The sequence below is a fragment of the Bubalus bubalis genome, chromosome 3, assembly GCF_019923935.1.
Source record: "Bubalus bubalis isolate 160015118507 breed Murrah chromosome 3, NDDB_SH_1, whole genome shotgun sequence".
NCBI lineage: Eukaryota > Metazoa > Chordata > Mammalia > Artiodactyla > Bovidae > Bubalus > Bubalus bubalis.
This window is the reverse complement of record NC_059159.1, coordinates 4365739-4387697: the sequence shown is the minus strand read 5'-3', so window position 1 is coordinate 4387697 and position 21959 is coordinate 4365739. Positions and strand designations below refer to the sequence as shown.

At 42.9% G+C, this 21959-nt stretch overlaps 1 long non-coding RNA gene across 2 annotated transcripts in view; it reads left to right on the top strand.

Annotated features, from left to right (window-relative positions):
• Positions 1 to 21959, top strand: part of LOC102400809 — a 34026-nt gene that overhangs the window by 6713 nt on the left and 5354 nt on the right. For both annotated transcript variants that reach the window (XR_006549262.1, XR_003107637.2), the window contains exons 2-4: positions 6095 to 6159; positions 17339 to 17418; positions 17955 to 18062. This is a non-coding gene — a long non-coding RNA (uncharacterized LOC102400809). The remainder of the gene's footprint in view (positions 1 to 6094; positions 6160 to 17338; positions 17419 to 17954; positions 18063 to 21959) is intronic.

Sequence of the window (21959 nt, the reverse complement as noted above, 5' to 3'; positions counted from 1 at the left end):
TTATTGAGCACCGGTTTTATTGTTCAGTCGCTAAGTTGTGTCTGACTCTCTGCAATTCCATGGATTGCAGTACTCCAGGCTTCCCTGTCCTTCACTATATTGAGTTTGCTCAAACTCATATCCATTGGGGTTGGTGATGCCATCCAACAGTGTCATCTTCTGTTATCCCCTTCTCCTGCCTTCAATCTTTCCCAGCATCGTAGTCTTTTCCATTGAGTCAGTTCTTTGCATCAGGTGACCAAGGTATTGGAGCTTCAGCTTCAGCCTCAGTCCTTCCAATGAATATTCAATGATTTCCTTTAGGATCGACTGATCTGATCTCCATGCTGTCCAGGTAATCTCTGATCATCATTATAGTAAGAAATTGCAGTGCGTATTAGGTCCTGTGCAATTTCTTACTATAATGATGATCACACAGATTACATCTGCTGTTACGAATTTAGTGCATATACCTAATAAGAGCTCTGTCTTCACTGATTTATTTAATCCTGACCCTAGGTGGGGAGGTAGGTGTTATCATCTTCATTTATGGAAAGGAAACACTTTCTCAGGAGAATTGAATAGCATTTCTGCTGGTGGAGAAGAAGTGAAGGGGAAGAATCAGTACAATTTTTATATGCTCCCTCATGGGACAGCAGATTGGAAAGATGGAGGTGATCTCCCCTGGTGGTCGCGAGTTTGATCCCTGGTCTGGGAAGATCCCACATGCCCGGGGCAGCTATGTCTGCGCCCCGCAGCTACTGAAGCCCTCTCGCCCTAGAGCCCATGCTCCACAATAGGCCCCTGCAGTGAGAAAGCCACACACTCGAGGAAGCCCTCTCGCAGCAATGAAGACCCAGCACAGCCAGAAACAACTAAATATATACAGAAATAAAATTTTTCAAAGAAATTATGATTCTAATTTTATAGCTCAGAGAGCTGAGATTTAGAGAATTGGATTGAATTTTCCAAGGACATGTGGCTGGTTAACTGACAGTGGAGGGATCTTAGCATGACATTTAAAATAGTCTGGTTGGTCTTCTGTGCTTTACCACAGGGCAGTTTCTGTGATGAGGAGGATTTGATGTCCTGATAGACAGATGAGACACACATTTCATGAACCCCTGTAACAGCATAGACATAAAGAGAAGTAAGGGCTTCCTGGGTGGTGTAGAGGTAAAGAACTGCCTGCCAATGCAGGAGATTCAGGAGATGTGGATTTGATACCTGCGTCGGGAAGACCCCCCAGAGAAGGAAATGGCAACCCACTCCAGTATTCTTACCTGGAAAATTCCAAGGACAGAGGAGCCTGGCAGGCTGTACAGTCCATGGGGTCACGAAGAGTTGATTGCAAATGAGCACAAACACGCGACGAAAGGGAAGCAGTTTGGAAAGAATTCAGGTATTTCATGGAAATGTCAAATTATCCAAGCAGTCATTAGGGAAACAATCAGAAATCTTTTGGACTTACTATTATTTTACATTTTGTTTTGTATCTTTAGTCAAAAAACAATGTCAGAATTTCAGTGGCTGAAAATAACAGAGGCGTATGGTTTATTTGTACTACACAGTCATCATGGGTCAGCCAGCAGGAACAGGGGTGCCTGGAGTGGAGCTGGGGGGATTCTGGACCACTTTGTCTTCACTCAGGGATACAGGCATAAGGCAGGAAGCAGGGCTACTGTCCATTGGCTCTTAAAATTTATCTTCCGCTTGAAGGTCTTTCTCCTTTGCTCTCGTGCCATTGGCCAAAGCAAGTCTCATGACAGCAAGGAGGTAAACATAGGCAATTCCACCATGTGTATGGAAGGAGAAAACCCAGGGTACCAGGAAACAAGTAGCTTGGCAATCACAGTTTTATAGACAGAGAGAGAGGGATGTGGAAGACAGTAATCTTTTCAGGGATTGGGAACCCCAGAAGTCTTAATCCTTCCCAGAAGGGAAGGAGTAAAGGCCGGTAGCTCCTTGCTCAATTTGGATAAATACAATAGTAAAATTCCACAATCCCCTTTTCTTTCTCTGGGATTCCCGCCCCCCCCCCCTTTTTAAAAATAATTTTGTTGTTGAAGTATAGATGATATACAATGTTAATTTCTTCTGCACAGCAAAGTGATTCAGTTATACTTTTTTTTTTTTTTTTTTGCTTACTCAGTGGTGTCCGACTCTTTGCGACCCCATGGACTGTAGGCCGCCAGGCTCTTCTGTCCATGGGGATTCTCCAGGCAAGAATACTGGAGTGGGTAGCCTTTCCCTTCACCAGGGGATCTTCCCAACCCAGGGATCGAACCCAAGTCTCCCGCATTTGCGAACAGATTCTTTATACCACCTGAGCCAAGGGAAGCCCAAGAATCCACATTTATATAATCAGTTTTACTATAGATACTCTTTTTCATATTGTTTTCTGTTACAGTTTATCAGTATAAATTGTATATTTATAGTATATGAATATATTGTACAGTATTGCCACAGAATACTGAATGTAGTTCCTATGCCCTACAGTAGGGCCTTCTTGTTTATCCATTCTGTATCTTATGTGGGTTGCTATTTCCTTCTCCAGAGGATCTTCCCGACCCAGGGATCAAACCCGGGTCTCCCACATTGTAGGCAGATTCTTTCCCGCTTGAGCCACCAGGGATGCCCAGATATTAAAGCCTACATCTGCCATGCCCAGCCTCCCCTGTGTGCTTCTGCTTTTCTCAGTCCTGGCTGATGAGACTCTTCCTTCTCTCTGGAGGGGCCGGACTGATGACTCTTCCAGCGATCATCTCCAAGCCGCTTTCTTGGGCAGTTTCGTAAGCTGCTTGACATCTGAACTGTCTCCATGTCTGAATGGAGCTAAATGGTCTTAATATGGCAGCAGGCAAGGCCTGCTGCTTTGCAGGGAGATTACCCTGGTGCTTGGCTTCCCTTTACTGAATCTCTTTCCCAGCCCTTCCTGTTGACCATCTCTTTCACATGAGTATCTGATTTCTGAACAGTGAGATGAAGGTGACCACCTTGGGGACCAAGGGGTTCGAGCACATCCACTTAAAAAGGCAGGTGAACCTTGGGAGTCGTCTATGGGAGTCATCTAGCCTGTGGAACTTGCTTCATATAAATAATTTTAAAAGCAAATTGCCTTCCCGAGGAGCAGCCCCCACGCCCCCGGAAGTCCACCTAGCGCAGTCATCCCGCAGTGCAGTCTGGCTCCCGGGACCTAAGGCCCCTCTGTCCCTTTGCTCCACATCACTGGCTCTTAGCAGCTTCATCCTATTTGGAGATGAAAGGCTGTGTCTGAAAGGTCAGTTCTGATGATGCTGGCTGTTTAATAAAGTCACCTGAATTGCTCACGTCTTTATTGCAGTCATCTGAACGCCTGGTTTAGTTCTGATACACAGGTCCCAAAGGAGTAACTTTGACATTTCTTCAAAAATTGGTTGCAAACTGAGCTGCTTTCAAAAGTAAGGTCTCATTTAAAAAAAACACTTCCTTCTTTTTCTTTTGTGGTTCATTAGCATCTTCTAAAAAAATTTTTTTTTCTCCCTCTTTCTATCGGGAACTAGAGGTATTTCACCCTGGCTTGCCAAATGATTTCTATCTCAGTAGAAAAAAGGACTCACTATTTCCTGAAAATCTACCACCGCTACCCTCCCCGCTCCTCTTTTTTTTTTTTTTAATACGTTTGTGCTGGGAATCAAAGTCAAGTAACTTGATAACGAGTTAATGGAAACAAATTAATTCTGTGTGCATTTAAGAGAGAGACAGCTTGGCCTCACAAAGTTATCTTATATACTTCTCCAGACTTGACACTCTCTGGGTGTAACACTGTTAGAAAGTTTAGGTATTTAGGGGAAATAAACAAGGGTACACGCCTTTCCCACTGGAGTAAGGTGATTATGTACGTGTAAATTATTCAGATAATTTTAGGGGAGTGGGTGGGAGAAATGACATGCCAACACATCTGGCTAATTGCATCTAAATTATCATTTTGACCCTCCTGTTCTGTGGACAATTTGCATTAAGTCCTAGGATACAGAAGAGGAATTTTAAAGAGCGTTTGTGTGACAGCTGCAAAAACAGGATTTTAATCATCCTAGTCTCTCCTCTGGGATGGGATTGTGTGTGGCAGTTGGAGAGGCGTCCTGACCTTCACCTCCCCCTCCCCTGTGCTAAGCCCCTGTGCTCCCAAGGACAGAGCACACTCACTAGATAACCTTTCTGGACTTGGAGGAAGACTCCCAGTTTGAGTAAATATGCATCTCAAAACTGGCAGGTTTCTGAACTCTTGTGGAGCCACTGGAAAATGTTACTCCCAAAGTGACTTGGAAGAAAGTCGTTCAGGGTCCAAGAGGCTACGCCCTGTGTTTCCAGTCGTGTCAGGTCTGACACAGGAAGGTGGTGGTAATGCACCGGCACTGATGGCCGGCCGGCGGGTGACGGGGAATGGGCTGGAGGTCTCAGCCTGCCAGTGGCGTTGCTTAGGGTGTGCTCTTACTCTTGCTTTCCAGAGAAGATCAGATCAGAACACAGAGCGGACGAGAGGGTAATAAATGGTGCCATCCCCATAGCCTTGGGTGACTTCCTCTTGTTGACTAGCTTCACAAGAGCCACACACAATGCTGTGAGTCACAGGCACTTTTCTTGTTTCCCAGTGCATATAACAGCAATGTTGACACTACTTTTTTTGTTCTTTTGTTGTTGTTTGGCCGCTAAGTTATGTCCAACTCTTTTGTGAACCCACGTACTATAGCCCGCCAGGCTCTGGAGTGGGCTGCCATTACCTGCTCTGGACAAAAATAAATATTAAGATATCTTTTTTTTTTTTTTTCCTGCTCCTCTCTCTCCATTAGCAGCTCGTTCTTTCTTTCTTTTTTATAAAAAATCAGTTCTAATTGTGATAACCACACAATTCACTTGCTTTACGTGTACAATTCAGTGATTTGGGTTGTGTTTGCAGAATTGTGTGACTATCACTGCTGGCATAGAGCTTTTGTTTTTGTCTTGTTTTTGTTACTTGGAGTATGGGGTTTTAGTTCCCCGGCCAGGAATCGAACCCATGACCCTGCATTAGAAGCACAGTCTTCTGCTGGAGTGCCAGCAGCTCTTCCTAATCAACAGAGTGGATGATGTTTCAAAACGACAGTGTAGGGGGAAGTTGGAGATGTATCTGAATCTACTCCTCTTTATCAAGACTCTTCTTTCTTTTCCCTATAAAAATCTCCAATGAGGATATATACTTTTTTCCTTCATCAGTTTAAGAATTTGTCTTAAGCTCAGCTAGAGATTTAAGGCTCTCATAGACTGAGATGCAGTTCTTAAGCTAAAGCTTCATTATTTACAGAAATGCTCAAGTTGGACGTTTCACATCCATTTTATTTGAAGGATGTTTTCCAGATCATTTTGCTTCTTTAGGGATCTCATTCCAAAAAGTGTAGGGAGGGGCATTCCACTTTACAGTCTCAGCCAAGACGTTGCATAAACCTTTACACCCACCTCTTTTTAGGGTTCCCTCCATGCACTTGATTGCTTTTAGCCGGGAGGTTCATAAGCAGCTCCAGCTGAAACCACCCGAGTCTCTGAATCTCCCTCCAGCTCTGGAAGTTTTGATGAGGTGACTTGGAAAAGGGATGGGTCTGTGGCTGAGTTCTGAAACCCAGCAGACTGCAGGAGTTATTTGCCTCAGGATTCTGGGGTTTGAGGTGTTTGGCTGTTGGTCTAGAAATGACAGAAAGGGAGAAATCTGGTAGACCAAAGTGAGGATGCTGGCAATGCCAGTGGCATTCAGATGGGTGGGGAGGGGTGAGGGCCAACCTCCAAATAACGCTCTTTTCAAGCTCCTGGGCCTTTGCATCCTGAGCCTCCAGATTCCACTCTCAGCGTGCATGCTGAGTCATTCCGTTTTCTTCCTAGGGCTTTTCAGTTGGCCTTCCAGGATAACAAGTTGATATTATCTGCTAAAGGCAAACTCAGGCTTGTTAGTGCCAGGGCTATTCAGTGTTGAGAAAGTGGCCACGAGATCTTGGGAAAAGTGCAATAGAGAATTATTGAAGCATCGATGTAGGTTATCTATACCAAATCCTCCTCTTCCCAAGTATCTGGATACCTTTGGTTAATTTTTTTTTTTTTTTGGTTTCAGTTATCCATGAATCAGATGAGCAGAACTGTATTTTGATGATGTTACTTGAACTGCAAATGATCCAGGTAAATGCCTATATTAATTCTCTTTACATGTACGAACACAACATACTTTCTCATGGTCTGTTAATAGTAAATGTGTTCCTTTTAAATTTTAGCCAGTTTTCATAATAAAGTAGGGAAGCAGGGAAAGGATACAGGAAACTTAGGATAAGACATTAGAAACCTTGAACTCAACTTTCCTATCAGCTATATGATCTTAGGACAGGAAACCCCCTACATACAATTGAGTTCCATTCTGAGAGCATGTTTGTGAGTCCAGTTTGTTCAAAAGTCCAACACAGTTGGCCTAGGTACCCAACTAACACAATTGGCTACATAGGACTGTACTGTAATAGGTTTGTAATACTTTTCACACAAATAATATATATTAAAAATCATATATATATAAAATAAAAATAATATATATATAAAAAAACTGGAGCCTATTATACAGAGTGAAGTAAGCCAGAAAGAAAAACACCAATACAGTATACTAACGCATATATATGGAATTTAGAAAGATGGTAACAATAACCCTGTGTACGAGACAGCAAAAGAGACACTGATGTATAGAACAGTCTTATGGACTCTGTGGGAGAGGGAGAGGGTGGGAAGATTTGGGAGAATGGCATTGAGACATGTGGAATATCATGTGTGAAATGAGTTGCCAGTCCGGGTTCGATGCACGATACTGGATGCTTGGGGCTGGTGCACTGGGACGACCCAGAGGGATGGAATGGGGAGGGAGGAGGGAGGAGGGTTCAGGATGGGGAACACATGTATACCTGTGGCGGATTCATTTTGATATTTGGCAAATCTAATACAGTTATGTTAAGTTTAAAAATAAAATAAAGAGGAAAAAAAAATAAAGAGAAAAAAAAAAGAAAAAAAAAATCAAACACAGAAGGTGAACGTTTTCAGTCTTATAGTACAGTAGGACAGCTGGCATATGCCAGGGCTGGCATCAAGTGAACAGCCAGAAAGGGGAGGAGGAAGGGAAGCTGGGAGATGGTAGAGCTGAAGGATCATCAGCAACAGGAGTCGGAGGGCAAGGTGTGATGTCACGCACGCACCGTGTGGCTTTGCTGTTGGCACAGGTTCCGGTTCCCGGATGGATTCAATACTGTCTACCCACTTGCTTCCAGACACCCTGGGCTTGAAATAAAGATAAACTGAGCCCCTCGGTGCTCTGTATGATACCGTACAGTGAAGTACACACAAGCACAGGCACTCGTGGAGGATGGACGCACGTGACGACGCACACGAGACGTGAGAACCAACTCACGCAGCTGGACGTGCAGACGCACGTTGGCGTCTTTGAAAGTTTGAAAGTGCGTCTGTAGGGGACTTACTGTAAAGCTGTTGAACTTCTCTGAGCATCAGAGATCTTCAGTTAGAAATGGACTAAGATGCTGTGGCCAAATATGTAGAAACACCAATGAGGGGGGCACCACCGATTTCTGTTGCCTCCATGTCACGCTTGCTTGCTTCTCTTTTTGGCATTACAGAAGAGTTAACCATACTCTAGCCAGGATATTGAGGTGAGAAGCAATAGTTTCTTTTTTTTTTAAATTGAAGTATAGTTGGTTTCCAGTACTGTGTTAGCTTCAGTAGAGTTGCTGCTAAGTCACTTCAGTCGTGTCCGACTGTGCGACCCCATAGACAACAGCCCACCAGGGTCAGTAGAGTTACTTAAAAGCAATTTGGAAAAACATGTAAAGTCAGAGATGGGATTTACGGGTGCCCTTCCTAATGTTTGCTGTCGTTGAGTTGCTCAGTTGTGTCTGACTCTTGCGGCCCCGTGGACTGTAGCCCGCCAGGCTCCTCTGTCCATGGGATTTCCCAGGTAAGAATACCTGAGTGGGTTGCCATTTCCTTCTCCAATACTACCTAGAGTTATACTTTTCTCCTCCAACACTCAGTCCCTTCTCAGGCTTTCCTGGAGCTCACTTGAGACTTCTTCATTCAGATTAATAAAGTTTTTTCTCAAGAATCTTTGGCAGTTACCTGAATTAGTTTCCTAATTCTGCCAAAATGGGCTTGCCTGGTGGATCAGACGGTAAAGAATCCGCCTGTGATGTGGGAAACCCGGGTTCTATCTCTGGGTCTAGAAGATCCCCTGGTGAAGGGCATGGCAACCCCCTTCAGTATTCTTGGTTGAAGAATTCCATGGACAGAGGAGCCTGGCAGGCTATAGTCCATTGAATTGCAAAGAGATGGGTACAACTGAGTGATTAATACTTTCAACACACTTTCTGCCATAAAAAAATGACCATAAATTTAGTGGTTTAAGGCAACACAAATTTCTTATCTCATAGTTCCTATAGGTTAAAATTCAACACAAGTCTCACCAGGCTGAATCCAAGGTGTGGGCAGGGCTGCGTTCCTTCCCTGAGGCTGTGCGGAAGAAGCCCTTTCAGGTTCAAGCGGCCAGTCTAATTCAGCTCCTTGGAGTTGCGGGACAGAGACCCCCATCTCCTCACTGGTGGTCAGCACAGGGCCATTGGTATTCCTTGGTTCATGGTTCCTGTCCTCCTTCCTCCAAGCCAGCAACAGTGAGACAGGTCAGAGTTCAAGTTCTGACCTCTCCTTTGGTCTCCTTGGTGGGACTTACTTCTTCCACTTCATCCTTTCTGTTTGACTGGTCTACCTTATCTTTCAGGGCTCATGTGATTACACTGGGCCCATCTAAATAATGGGCTTCTCAGGTGGTACTGGAGAAGGCAATGGCCACCCACTCCAGTGTTCTTGCCTGGAGAATCCCAGGGATGGGTAGCCTGATGGGCTGCCATCTCTGGGGTCGCACAGAGTCAGACATGACTGAAGTGACTTAGCAGCAGCAGCAGGTGGTACTAAGAGTCGGACAAGACTGAGTGACTTCGCTTTCACTTTTCACTTTCATGTGTTGGAGAAGGAAATGGCAACCCACTCCAGTGTTCTTGCCTGGAGAATCCCAGGGATGGGGGAGCCTGGTGGGCTGCCGTCTATGGGGTCGCACAGAGTCAGACACGACTGAGGCGACTTAGCAGCAGCAGCAGGTGGTACTAGTGGTACCTACCTGCCAGCAGAGCAGATGCAAGGACTAAGGTTCAATCCCTAGGTGGGGAAGATCCCTGGAAAAGGAAATGGCAACCCACTCCAGTATTCTTGCCAGCTAGTCTGTGGGGTCACAAAGAGTTGTACAGGACTGAGCGACTGAGTACACAGCACTTAGGGATAATCCAGCCTCTTTTCCCTATATTAAGTTCAGCTGATAGCAGCCTTACTTTTCTCTTCAAAGACATTTCATGGTAGTACCTAAACTAGGGTTTGATTGAATAACTAAGGTATAGAGATCATGTGGGTGGGAAGAAAGCTTCTTTAGAATTTCTGCCTAAGAAACTGTCCTGTGTGTTAAGTCACTTTAGTCATGTCTGACTCTTTGCGACCCCATGGACTGTAGCTTGCCAGTTCCTCTGTCCATGGGATTCTCCAGGCAAGAATACTAGAGTGGGTTGCAGGGCCCTTCTCCAGGGGATCTTCCCGACCCAGGGATTGAACCTGAGTCTCTTATATCTCCTGCATTGGCAGGTGGATTCTTCATCACAAGCACCACTTGGGAACCCAAGAAACTGTCCCATAGGATGACATAAAGCTATTATCAGTCATAGCACCCACTCCAGTATTCTTGTCTGGAAAATCCAATGGACAGAGGAGCCTGATGGGCTACAGTCCATAGGGTCGCAAAGAGACAGACATGTCTGAAAAAACTGTCCTATAGGATGATACAAAGCTATTATCAGTCAACAACAGCTTTATGGAATTAGTCAAAAGGGTGGATTTCTAGTGTCACTGCCAGCTGAAAGGGAGTCGAATGCTTTTTAATGCTAAATGGACATTATGCAAATTACTTCTGCATTTGAGATCAAGGATTAGAATTTTTTCGCAGAAAGCATATGAGGGCAGCAGAAATCTCAGCTCAGTGGTGTAGACAAAGAGTCGCCTGTTGGAAAAATACATTAAATGAGAGAGATCACCTAGGGGGAAAATAATGTACTTAATGCTGTTCTGATATGTTTGAGGTTGAGAGGTATCTACTGACTTATAAATACAGTGTCATAGAAATATACACTGCCTTCCATTGAAGCATTGCTTTGAAAATAAATGTATTTATTTATTTATATATTCAAAAAATTTTGAATATATATTAAAAAAATCTTGCAGATTTGCATGAGCCAAATATGGGAGAAATTCTCCTTTTTATTCTCCCTAGATCTTTAAATTGAGTCCAATTACTGCTTAAGTCTAGCACATAAAATACATTCTTTATAGCACTATATATAGTTTTATAAGCTTCCCTGGTAGCTCAGTGGTAAAAAATACCACTGCCAATGCAGGAGACATGGGTTCAATCCCTGAGTTGGAAAGATCTCCTGGAAAAGGAAATGACAACCCATTCCAGTATTCTTACCTGGAAAAATCCCATGGACAGAGGAGCCTAGTGGGCCACAGTCCGTGGGGTAGCAGAGTCACATAAGATTTAGTGAGTAAACAACAACATAGTTTTATAGGCATGTAATGTTTAAGTATAATATATTGTTTCAAAATATCTTCAAAAGATAAGAATTCATTGCCTTCTTTGGTGACATAACACATTCTACATACGTATTTCTGTTTGTTTTTATATGGAGATATGGATTGATACAGATACAGATAGATAAGATTAAATGTAGAAATTGATAGAAATATGCTATATTATCGTTAACAAGCCATAAACCCAAGACTTTGCATCCTCAAACAAAAGCAAATGCAATATTGCATAAGAAAAAAGGACTATTATAGGTTTTGTATTCACCCAGATTCCATTATTACACGACTCTTTCTTTTTGTAATCCTTCTTGGTGTTGAGGTAGATTTCATTCAAATATTCAGACCAAATTGTTCCCCAGTTGCACATCCTTTTCAGGGCAGTGGGAAATGTACTCCTTTCACATGTTCATTTTTGTGGTCATTAAGGTTTCCTGTCCACTGTCTTTCTTTGAATTCCCTTTGGGCTACTTTTGGCCTGGGTTTGCAGGAGTGACTGGAAGACAGTCTTGCTTTTGATAAAAGGCATATCATTTCATCAGGTCTCACATGTTCACAGAGCCTGGCCTACCCATAGTACCTGGGGTTTTCAAATCATACATTAGTCCAGGTCAACTTGACTATTGTCCAGTGTTCAGTCCTTGACTGGAAGTAACAGGACTAAGGAAGAAAAGAAATCACATCCTGTCAATAAGCGCTGCAAATATTTAGTGTGGCAAGCTCCGTGTTTTCTTTCTTATGAAAAGCTGATTAATATTCAGTGGTTGAAGGTTAATACCCCATTCATTTTATTCACTTTACATCCTGCACACAGCAGTGACTGTTCCAATTTCAACTCCTAATTCATACAAATCTGGTTCCAATCAGGAGATTAGTAACTTACTGCCTAAGCAGAAACAAATCACACAATTGCTAAGCTTATCTTTCTACCCATGCACAGACACATACATGTGCTTGAAACAGACTCATTCATGGACAGAGGCAAATGCATATATACCAGCAAAGTCCAGTCGATGTGGACGTACTTAGAAAGTTTTATTTGCTTACACAAGCATATGATAGGCATAGAAGAAACTGACACCAAGAAAGCATCATCTAAATATATTCACATGTGCAGAGGTCTTTAACCTGAAGTTTTCTATATTACAAGTATTTCTATATTGAATCATATTTTAGAGATACTAGAATGCATCATCATTTAAAAATTTCTATACTGCGTTCTTTTGTAGAATGTGGTATTATTTGGGCGTTGTCTACCATATCTCGGTCTCCTTTTCTACTGGTTGATTTTTATGTTTGAGAGGTTGTCGTGAAGTTGACACCATGTGTTTAAGAAGGTGAAACTGTAGCAGGATGAACTTGAGAGTAGTAATCATAAAGATTTTTCTGATCATGGGAGTAGAGCTTCGAAACAGGTCACCAGAGAGGGAGGGGATTTGCATTTCCTGAAGATCTTTTGAAATTGTATCTCGTTTGTCTGGAAATGATTAAGGACGGTCCTGCAGGGGTCTGTTTTAGGCTCCTTGCAGCTTTAGTGAGTCTGTGACGTGGGGAGATCCATCTGTGGTCACTCTGTAGGAGAGAGAAGTTTATGTGGACATCTGCATTCCGGACAGGAAGGAGGAGAGAGGAAGGACATTGCATTTGCATTTTCCAGATGATGGCACGCAGTGGTGGAACTGAAGATTTAAGCATCACGGGGATTGGCCATCTGATGGTGGGCATAATGGAGGCTCAAGTTTTTTTACTTCTGTTTATTTCTGCTCAGTATGACATAACAGTTATGCTGCTGAAAGTTGATACATTGGGAGTAAGAAGAACTTTCAATACCATAAGTACTTATTTGGGAGCCTCGATTTTGGTTGTGATTTTTATTTTCTTTTTTTACCAGAAGGATATTGGCCAGAGCCTTGAAAAGATAGGAGTCAGTGAGATGATATTTCAGCTTATTTGAAGACCTAGAATCCATCTGTCACCCAGAAAGATCTATGAATTTATCTTTCTTTCCTTTCCTCTTTGACACTTACATTAGGGGAAAAAGCTAAGTACAGAATTTGGGGCCAAAAAACAACTGCTCCCACAAGGAAAGGGCTTCCCTGGTAGTTCAGCAGTAAAGAATCCGCCTGCCAATGTAGGAGACTTGTGTTGGATCCCTGCGGCAGGAAGATACCCTGGAAAAGGGAATGGCAACCCACTCCAGTATTCTTGGCTGGGGAATCCCATGGACAGAGGAGCCTGGCAGGCTACAATCCGTGGGGTTGCAAAAGAGTCGGACACAAGTTAGCAACTAAACAAGGACAACCACAAGCAAATAAACAATCCTGTCTTAGAGTCACGTCTCTTCCTCTTACTCAGCTTCATGGTCTTGGTCTCTCTTCATTTAGGCTGAAGATGAAATAATAGAATAGGCGAAGATGACAGTTGGTACCTTACAGGTCTTCATGGTGGCAATTGGTCAGGGGTTTGTTATGACGACTATGTGATTTCTGTTTGTGAAAATATCTGGAAATCTATACATTGATAAACAGATTACACATCATTATTATTTATTGGTGCAGTTGTATTTCACATGGTCTGAATGTTTTTCTTTGCCTGTGTCTACTTATCTGCCAGACTCGAGCTCCAGTCAGCTACCGGCTGTATTCTCTGAACTTTTCAGCAAAGTTGTGCACATTTTCTAGCTTGCTGCTGAAGGCCTGTGTCGGCAATATTCTGAGAAGCTGGAGGAGTTTCTATCAGCAAGAACCGCATTTCTAACAAAAGTTTTAACTTCCCTGTCAAGACACTTGAGGATACAAAGGCCTTGATCTCAGATGAATATCCCTGAAAACTACATTTCATTCATGGATGCTAGCTCAGGCTCATCTGGGGAAGAACTGGAAATCTTCACTGGGACTTTTCTAACCACTTTCTGACCTGTATGGTTTCTTGTAAATTGTGGTGAAGTGCATACACTTGACATAAAATTTGTCATCTTGGGACTTCCCTGGTAGTCCAGTGGGTAAGACTTCAAGCTCCCAGTGCAGTGAGTGTGGGTTCAATCCCTGGGTGAGAACTAGATCCCACATGCCACAAGTTAAAGTTTTCATGCCCCAACTTGAGTGTTGCAACTGAATAAAGAAAGGTCCTGAATCCTACACTGAAGATTGAAGATCCTGCATGCTGCAACTAGGACCTGCTGCAGCAAATAAATAAGTATTTTTTTTTTAATTTACCATCTTAGCCATTTTAAAATGTGTGGTTTTTAAATGTGCAGCCATCACCCCCATCCAACTCCAGAACTCTTTTCATCTTGCAAAACTGCAGCCTTTTCCCCAATGAACAGTAATAACTATTCATCCCCCTCCACCCCAAGACCCTGGCAACACCATTCTACCACCCTTCTCTCTGAATTTGACCATAGTGAGGGACATCCTGTGAGTGGAATCGTACATGTTCGTCCTTTGGCGACTGGTGTACTGCACATAACATCATGGCTTCCCGGTGGCTCAGTGGTAAAGAACCTGCCTGCCAGTGCTGCAGACTTAAGAGACACAGGTTCCATCCCTGGGTCAGGAATTCCCCCTGGAGAAGGAAATGGCAACCCACTCCAGTATCCTTGCCTGGGAAATTCCATGGACAGAGGAACCTGGTGGGCTACAGTCCATGGGGTCTCAATGAGTCAGACACGATCTAGTGACTAAAGAACGACAACAAGCACATCCTCAAGGCTCATCCGTGCGGCATGTGCCCCCCCACCCCTTTTTGCGTGAGGCTCAAGTGGTAGTGATGACCCGCGGGGGTATTTGGGGGCAGGTGCCAAGATCCCCCTGTTTGGAATCTCTGTGATGTCACTGGACACTGACAGGGCATGATAGCAACGTTAGCCTCCGTCCTAACTGGTGATGATAAACCACGATCAGCAGCTGCAGACTTTCGGGGGTTCTGAAGAGAATTCTAGGACAGAAGGACGGCAGGCAGAGAAGCACATGCCCTCCACGAACTGGAAGTGAAGGAGGCAGCCCCTTCACCTGGACTGGAAGGCTGGGTGTGCTGGGGTTTCTCCTTGCAGAGGGGGAGTTCCATTTTCGTGCTTTCTTTTAATTTCACAGATGGCATCAGGAGGGACTCTGGCTGGTGGAAATACTATGTTCTCTTCCTGCCTTCAGTTAACTATACAAACTTGTAAAAAAACAAAAAAAAAAAACAAAAAAAAACACCCAAAAAACTCAAGCTCCAGCACGGCTCCACACAGGGTGTCTAGCCAAAATGCAAAGTGTTACCACAGCACACAAGCAGACAGTGTTTTTCAAGTGCGGGAACAGAGTGAGGTGCCTTTCAGCACCTTTTCCAGCACTTCTTTAAAAATGATTTAAATTGGAGGCAGTAGCATCGAATGCTGAGCATCTGACACTCAGACAAGACTTAATGAATCATGCACTTTAACAGCATCACTCCTCTGCAGCCACTTCACTTGGCGTCCGTGGTGGTGGTTCCCCCCACCCCCCACCGAAACATTTGTTCTGCAGACCGTTTGCTTGTCGGAGTCTGCTGGGCAGCTCTCAGTTCGTGGCAAGAACTGGCCTGGGGGAGGCTGCCGAGCCCAGTTCCTCCTGCGTCCAGTCTCTCTGGATCTGAATTTCAGAGCAAAAGGACAACAGTGTTCCTTAGGAACCAGACTCAGAACCAGCGTTGGTGTCTCCCCAGTTCGAAATCTCTTGCAAAAAATATAAGCTACACAATCCAGTGTTCATCTTAACCCTACAACATACAGCATTGTTGTTTAACTGACTTGAATTGAAACAACAAAAATGTGAGTGATTTTGTGGGTAGGAACATTCCAGTACTGGGAAAAAGATACCCGTTCTGCATCTTCGAGTTAGAGCAAGTCATTATCTTCATTGTCAGAAATGAAACCTCTGCTGGTGGAGTCTGGCAGCATTGCTCACAGCTTGTCTGGCAGTTGTTAAGGACACAGGCCGAGTGGAGAGGGTCTGCGGGACTTCCCCAAGGACCTCGCCTCAGTGTCTCACCCACCTTCCAGAGGGTCTCTGTCCGCTGCAGCGCCCTTGGCAGGCAGAGTGGAGGGGCAGTTCCCTCTGCGGCTGCAACGTATGTAAACAATTTCATCTTTCAATCCAATCTTTAATGAAATGTTTAATACAAACCTGCTGTTAACATGATGTACATGAATTTACTGGCAGGCAAAGCTGGGATTTACATCACTCTGAAAATCAGATGTTCTTTGTATCAGGAAAAACCTTTAAAGATGGAAAGGTTTTCCTTCTGAATGGCAGGTGCATCCTTAAAGTGCACACACCCTGTGCACCGTTGGGGGTCAGCCTCTCTCAGATGCCAGATTCCAGTGTGTGATCATTTCTTTGCAGGCTGCTCCATGGAACAGGAGTTAGATTCTAAACCAGTGGCCAGCACAGTAAAGTCTGTGGGCCAAACTGGGCCCACTGTCTTTGTTTCTTTTAATGGCTATAGTGCAGGGCTATAACTGATATGGGCTTCCCTGGTAGCTCAGGGGGTAAAGAATCCGCCTGCAATGCACGAGACCCTGGTTCAATTCCTGGGTGGGAAAGATCCCCTGGAAAAGGGCTAGGCTACCCACTTCAGTATTCTTGGGCTTCCCTGGTGGCTCAGACAGTAAAGAATCCACCTGTAATGCGGGAGACCTGGGTTCGATCCCTGGGTTGGGAAGATGCCCTGGAGAAGGGAACATGTATCTGCTCCAGTGTTCTTGCCTGGAAACTTCCATGGACAGAGGAACCTGGCAGGCTGTAGTTTATGGGATTGCAAAAAGCTGGACGTGACTGAGCGACTTCCACTTATAACTGATATATGAAAAAAAAAATAGCACATTTTTCAGCTCATTTTCCTGAGCTTTGCTTTATACTTCTTCACTGATATTTCGTTTTTTTACAAATTGTAGAACTACAGCAGACTTCCCTGATGGTCTAGTGGTTAAGAGTCCATGCATCCCGTGCAGAGGGTGCAGGTTCAGTCCCTGGTCAGCACACTAAGATCTTGCATGCCTCATGGTGTGGCCAGAAAAAAATAAAAGCCACCTTGTAAAAAATAGGCCTTATATATTTTTTAAAAAAGAATATCTGTAGATACCCCAAGTGAAGCAAGTCTATTGGTGCCATTTTTTCCAACAGCATTTGCTTCCTTCATGTCTCTGGGTATCCCATTTTGTTAATTCTTATGATATTGCAAACACACCACCAGCAAAGACAACTCCCTTGAAGGCTCAGATAATGGTTAGCATGTTTTAACAATAAAGTATCTTTTAAGGAAGGCATATGTATTAGTTTTATAAATACAATGTGATTGCACACTTAATATAAGGCTACAGTATATGGTAAAGAATCCACCTGCCAATGCAGGAAATGCAGGTTCTATCCCTCAGTTGGGAAGATCCCCTGGAGAAGGGAATGTACCCCACTCCAGTATTCTTGCCAGGAGAATCCCATGGACAGAGGAGCCTGGTGGGCTACAGTTCATGGGATTGCAAAGGAGTCGGACACAACTTAGTCACTAAACAACAATAAAACAGCAAAAAATGTAGTGTTAAAATCTTTTTTATATCCATTGGGAAAAACAAAAAAAATGCCTATGACTCATTATTTTGGAATTTTCCTTACTGCAGTGTCCTGGAGCCAAACTTGCAGTGTCTTTAAGGTCTGCCTGTGTACAGTAAGAAGTGTTTGGACATTCACCACTATCAAGGTAACAGATACATGAATCCCTTCCAAATATTTCCTTGTGTCCCCCCACCTTTTTTGGGGGGGGGGTGTTGTTGCTGTTTTTGGTGTTTTGTTTTTGTGTTCATATTTTGACAGTAAGAACAACTAATGAGTTCTGTCCTTTTAATAGATATTTAAACAAAGTGGTTCAATTGATACAGAATTTTGGATATACAAAATAAATATGTTATAGAGATCTTTTGTACGACAGACAGTCTTTAGGTAACAATATCCTATTTTCCACAGCTGGCTTTTTGTTTTGCTTTTGGTAAGGCCCACAAGCTAAGAATGATTTTTACATTTTATGTGGTTGAAAAGAAAAATGATATTTTATGACGTGAAAATTATAGAATTAAAATTACAATTGCTGTGAATAAAGGTTTATTGGAACACAGTCACCAGTGCACATTCATTTATGTGCCGTCTGTGGCTGCTTTTGTGATCGAATAGGAGAGCTGAATAGTTATGATTGATTAAGACTCACAGAGCCTAAAATATTTACTCTTTGGCTCTTTACAGAAAAGCCTTGGCTTACCTTGCCCTAGAAAGTTCATAAGCAACGATAATGCTGATTATAATGATGATGATAATGGTGACTAGGGATTGCTGATGGCTTCTTTGCAACAGGTATATATGCATATTGACTGCCTTTTTATTAATAGCATGTGGCCTGTAGTATATTAATTTTCACTTAAAATTATATTTGCTAAGCGTTTATGGGATTGTCACCCATGTGGACTCTGTCTGCTCCTCTAAATTTGAACTTTTTACATGTCAATGATTACCTGGAAGGATTATTTTTTTTAATCTTTCAGATTTTATTATATCCCCAGATGTTCAATGTTTTATAAATTAGGTAAACACGTCACAAAACTGGTCAATCATCAGTATTATTAGGGAAACCTACAAGGTGTCCTGGGTTAACGAAGCAGGGTCTGGGAATGGGGATGGAACCCAGAACGCCTGCTTGTTGGTTTTCATTTTTAAATTCTACGGGCGAAGCCAAGACTCAGCCTGACTTGGGAACAACTGGCCAAGATAATTATTTTTATACTTTTCAAAGGGATATTATTATAGATATTACCTGACTTGGAACTCTTTGACAATGAAACAATGAGTTCCCTATTTTAATCTTTTATCTTCGAGCCCCGCCCCCCACCAAAGTCCCCCATCTCCACTGTTGTCATGGTAACAGGACTTTGTACCCAGGGAAATGCCCAAACCTAGTTGCTTGACTGAGTAGACGGCACAGTTCCTGATAACACGTATTGACTTCCTTCTGCTCCTTAGGAAAGAATTTCCCTATGAAAATAAAATTGCAGCCACAGAGCATTGAATTCTTATTTTTTTTAAAATTGGAGTGTAGTTGCTTTACATTCTTGTGTTAGTTTCTGCTGTACAGCAGAGTGAATCAGCCACACATACACACATATTGCCTCTTCCTTGGAATTTCTTCCCGGTTAGGTCACCACAGACCACTGAGTAGAGTCCCTGTGCTATACAGTCAGTTCTTATTAGTTATCTATTTTTTATGAACGTTGAATTCTTACATGAAACCATTTAGAGCAGTCTGGGGCTGGCCCCAGTTAAAGCAAGCATTTTGTTTCTGGCCAAATTTTCACAAAAGAGTGAGATTGACCTTCATTGGAACCGAAAATTTCCACCTGGCTTAAATGTAATCTCCCAGATAGATGAGGAGACGTTATCAGCAGATTTAATGTCTGTACTTTTATGTTGGTGTTCTAATTCTTTTTTCCTTCGAGCTTTTAGGATTAATTTCCCTAGTTTATAGGCTGAATGGAAATGTCTCAAGGTCCCTTCGGCTCCTTTGGATGAAATAATTAGCTGCACATGCTATCCAACAGCCTCTATACCTGGGCCCCTTGTTAGTTTCAAATCTCAATTTAATTTCCAGGAGAAATAGTTCAGGGTTTCCTCAGACTTAGCAATTGAATCTGACCAACTGCAGGGGGTCTCATACTCAGACTGCCTTTTTCCTGGCCCCCAGTCCACCTCTCACCCCACGCCCCCCAGTCTGATCTCTGTAAGATTCAACTTTGCTCCCTCTGTGTTTGTAAATGGGACAGACCAGAAATTGTTTCCTGAAAACCAAGGCTTTCATTTGCTCTCTTCCTAATTTGCTCCCGGAGTTTGATTTAAAACAAGTAAACCCAATTTGAGGATTATAACCCTGGAAGAGCATCTCAGAAAGCTCTCGTATGTACGTGTAAAACATCTGAAACTAAAATTGCATCGTAGGTCAGCTGTTGCTGTTGTTCAGTCGCTAAGCTGTCTCTGACTCTGTGACTCCATGGACTGCAGCGTGCCAGGCTCCCCTGCCCCTCCACCGTCTCCTGGAGTTTGCTCAAATTCATGTCCATTGAGTCAGTAGTGCTCTTCCCCATCTCACCCTCTGTCGCCCTCCTCTCCTCCTGCCCTCAGTCTTTCCCAGCATCAGGGTCCTTTCCAGTGAGTCAGCTCTTCGCATCAGGTGGCCAGAGTGTTGGAGCTTCAGCTTCAGCATCAGTCCTTCCAATGAATATTCAGGGTTGATTTCCTTTAGGAGTGGCTGGTTTGATCTTCTTGCAGTCCAAGGGACCCTCAAGAGTCTTCTCCAACACCACAATTTGAAAATCAACTATACTTAAAGTTATAATTAACTTGAAAAACAAATGTAGTGTATAGATTATACAATAAAATTTTTTAGTACAACAATTAAAAACTGAAAAAATCAGCTTATTTTGAAGAATACATCTTTATGCCATACATACTAAAATATTATGTAGGCATATAATCTGTTAAACATGTGATATTTTACATTAGTTTCCTAATTTAAAGTGTCCAGAATTCACTGCACTCCATAAATTTTTATCAGACTTGCTTGAGTAGTCTACATTTATTTATTTATTTGGGGCTTCCCTCGTGCCTCAGCAGTAAAGGATCTACCTGAAGAAATGATGTCTTTCAAACGGATGGCTAACACACACATGAAAAGATGCTCAGTATCACTCATTATTAGAGAAATGCAAATCAGAAATACAATGAGATATCATCTCATACCTGTCAGAATGGCCATCATCAAAAAGTCTACAAACAATAAATTCTGGAAAGGGTGTGGAGAAAAGGGAACCCTCTTACACTGTTGGTGGGAATGTAAATTGATACAGCCACTATGGAAGATGGTATGGAGGTTTCCTTAAAAAACTAGGAATAAAACCACCATATGACACAGAAATCCCACTCCTAGGCATATACCCTGAGGAAAGCAAAATTGAGAAATACATATGTACCACAGTGTTCATTGCAGTGCTGTTTACAATAGCGAGAACATGGAAGCAGCCTAGGTGTCCGTTGACAGATGAATGGATAAAGAAGTTGTGGTACCTGTATACACAATGGAATATTACTCAGCCACAAAAAGGAATGCACTTGAGTCAGTTCTAATGAGGTGAATGAATCTAGAGTCTATTATACAGAGTGAAGTAAGTCAGAGAAAGAAAAATATCATATACTAACACATATATACGGAATCTAGAAAGATGGTACTGAAGAATTTATTTGCAGGGCAGCAGTGGAGAAATGGACATAGAGAACAGACTTATGGACATGGGGAGAGGGGACAAGAGGGTGAGATGTATGGAGGGAGTAACGTGGAAATTTACATCACCATATAGTAAAATACACAGCCAATGGGAATTAGCTGTATGTCTCAGGGAACTCAAACAGGGGCTCTGTATCAACCTAGCAGGATGGGATTGGGAGGGAGATGGGAGGGAGGTTCAAGACGGAGGGGACATATGTATACCTATGGCTGATTTGTGTTAAAGTTTGACAGAAAACAACGAAATTCTGTAAAGCAACTATCCTTCAATTAAAAAATAAATAAAATTTAAAAAATGATGTCTTTGAGCCCTCATCTCCCACATTTAATCCAGCAGCAGCAGGACTGTATAAAGTTAGTGTTAAAACAGTCCCTATGCCTAAGGCATGGGCTTCCCTGGTGGCTCAGATGGTGAAGAATCCACCTGCAATGCAGAAGACCTGTGTTCAGTCCTTGGATTGGGAAGATCCCCTGGGGGAGGAAATGGCAACCCACTCTTGTATTCTTGCCTGGGAAATCCTATGGACAGAGGAGCCTGACATGCTGCAGTCCATGGGGTCACAAAGAGTTGGACACAGCTTAGCGACTAAATAACGACAGAATCATGTGTTGGTCTTGTTCTTCTATTGCTTGTTTCACAACTAACTTTCCAGCTTACTTTAGATTATATTAGCTGAGAATAAATGATCCTGATTTTTAAAATGCAATTATTTTCCAGGAAGGTCGGCAGGGTGATTATTTCTCACTATCAGGCTTATTTTTGAACTGGAGCTTGGCTTTTTGCATGTGAGAGTGCCGTCTGGATGCTCCAGAATCTTGAACCTACTCTTGGCCCACTGATGAAATGGCTTTAGGATTAAAGCCTGTTCTTGCCTAATAACCTGTGGGTTATGTTGCAGACTGGGGCATGTTAACTTGGTGGA